Source organism: Elephantulus edwardii, unplaced genomic scaffold (genome assembly GCF_000299155.1).
Source record: "Elephantulus edwardii isolate Elephantulus edwardi_28Jun2011 unplaced genomic scaffold, EleEdw1.0 scaffold00212, whole genome shotgun sequence".
NCBI classification, from domain to species: domain Eukaryota; kingdom Metazoa; phylum Chordata; class Mammalia; order Macroscelidea; family Macroscelididae; genus Elephantulus; species Elephantulus edwardii.
In genome coordinates, this window is record NW_006399962.1 from 5,291,183 (window position 1) to 5,293,867 (window position 2,685).

Genomic DNA, 2,685 nt, shown 5'->3' on the forward strand with positions numbered 1-2,685 from the left:
TTTTGATTGATTATGTAAGGAATAGGAATGGTGGGTAAAAGAAATAAGTCTACAAGGAAGCAAGAGACTGATTTTGAGAAATAATCATAAACTTCACTATTTATTCTCCATATGGAGATGCATTCCCCCCCTCCCCCCATATAATCTAGTCAATTTGCTACAGGCAAACTTCTAAGATTTGCCTTTTTGCAATATAGACACTCAATTTGAGAGAAATGCCATACTTATTTCTATTAAGAGTAATAAACTATCAGGGTCCATACACAAACTCTCACATTTACTTAAATTTTACTTTCCCTTATCTTTCTAATGAATAATTATTTACACATTTTTATTTTTTTGGCAAACATTTTGCTTTGATATGTTGAAGAGTCAGAGAGGACAAGGAAAATATGATGAAAGTACTCTGTGAAAGAAACAGGAGATGGAATCTAAGCAGAACATAACAGAACCAACCAGCAGACGCCAACAATTGGCCCATTTGGCAGGAATCAGTAAAGTTGTACCAAAAGCCCTTCTCTGCAAAGAGTGTAGGTTAAAAAAAATGAGCTCAGAAGGTGCAAAGACTATCTAACTAGAAAACAAAGGAGAAAGGGTACCTATTCTTGCACCTCTCTCTTGGGGGGTAGACCCACTCTCATCTTAAACATACAGCTTTCTTAATAAAAATACTCTATCTTTCCTTATAAAATTACTCACTGTATCTTTCTATAAAATTACTCTGTATTTAACTATTCTGCCTGTATTACATGTTTCTTTCTTTTCTTTAGCTTCATTCACCTTCAAGAAGCAACCTATCTCTTATTTGGATTATTTGTGTCTTTTCCTTCTTTTCTTTTGTTAGTTTTGCTGGTGGTTGTCGATTTTATTGAGCTTTTCAAAGAACCAACTCCTAGTTTTGTTGATGGTTTCAATTGTTTTTCGGTTTTCTATTTCATTTATTTCTGCTCTAGTTTTTATAATTTCAGTTTTTCTAGAGGGTATTGAGTTTGCTTCTTGTTCTCTTTCAATTTGTTGGAGATGTTGGGTTAGAGAGACAATGGTCACAGCCATTATGGAAGGCAGTATGCTGCTTTCTCAAAAAGTTGCAAATAGAAATGCCATTTGACCCAGCAATTTACAACTTAGAATATACCCCAAAGAAACCGTAACCACAACTCAAGCAGAGTGTTTATTGTGACTTTTTTTGACAATAGCAAAATATTGGAAACAACCTAAATGTCCATTGAGAAGCTGTGGTATATTCACACAATGGAATACTATGCTGCATTAAAAAACAAGGAACTTGTGAAATATTATTAAAAATGGGTGACCCTGGAGAACATTATGCTGAGTGAAATATCTCAATCACAAAAGGACAAATACTGCATAATAATACTGAATAATAAAAATAAAAAATAAAAAAAAAATCAACCTATCTGAATTTTGCCCAGCTGACAAACCCAGTCCATGGAAATTTCCCAGTACTCTAAAGAATCAGGCCTAGGATATTCTTAGTACTCTAATAGTAGGTTTGAGGAACTCCTGCTTCTCTAGCACTAACATTCATGTATTTTGCTGACCCATTCCTTTTTTTTTAACTTTATTTTATTATTATTAAGTTTAATGAAAATTTACAGATATTTTGGATTTCTATTCATTCATTGTTGTACTTTTCTCCCTTCCACCCCTCCCCCCACCAGTTCGCTCTTCTCTTTGAAAAGTAAAAAAAAAAAAATTCTTTCATTATTATATAATCCCTCCCCCCCAATCTTTTTAGAGTGCTCTATAATTTTCTTTTTCCATCTTTATAAATCTCTTCTAGGTGAAACTGGAGTTCCATCTTCTCATAGGACCCTCCACATTATGAAATGGTGTGACATTCTAGTTAGGTGCATGGATTCTGGATTTATATTTCTTGAATTCCTATATAGCTTTCTAAATGATTAGGGAAATGACTTCGATTCTGTCACTCAGTACCCTTATTTGAATATGACAATAATAACGATTGTAATTGTTGTTGTGTAATTTCGAGTCTGAACAGACCTATTGCTGATACTCCACTGGGTTTTTATAGGCAATGAATCACAAGGGAGCAGATTGCTCATCTTTCTTTTACGGAGGAGGGGGTGGATTCAAACTGAGTATCTTTGCATTGGCAGCACAATTCGTTGCCACTAAGACACTAGAGTTCATTCCATAATTATAGTTGCTAATAACAGTAAATTGATGCTTTTTAAGAATAATGTTGTCATGTGCTGTTGAGATGGCTGATCTTCCAGTGGGTTTTAAGAGGTTGTAAATTGCACAGAAAAAGATTGCCCATATGTTTCCTGAGGAGAAGCTGGTGGATTTTAATTGTATGCATTTGGTTTGCAGCACATTCCTTACTACCAGGCCATCAGAGCTCCTTGTAACAATAATAGTAGCAATATGGCAAAATTGGAAAGCTGTATGCAGAAGAATCAAACAAGATCCACACCTCACTCCATATACAAAAACCAACTCAAGGTGGATCATGGACTTAGGACTAAAACCAAGGACTATAAACTTCATTCAAGAAAAACTTGGAAGAATTTTAGTGGTCCTAATCCACAACATAAAAAGCCTTTCAAGTTGTTGTTTGTTGTTATGTGCCGTCGAGTCGCTTGCGACTCATAGCGACCCTATGTACAACAGCCCTAAACTCCACTCTGTCCTGTGCCA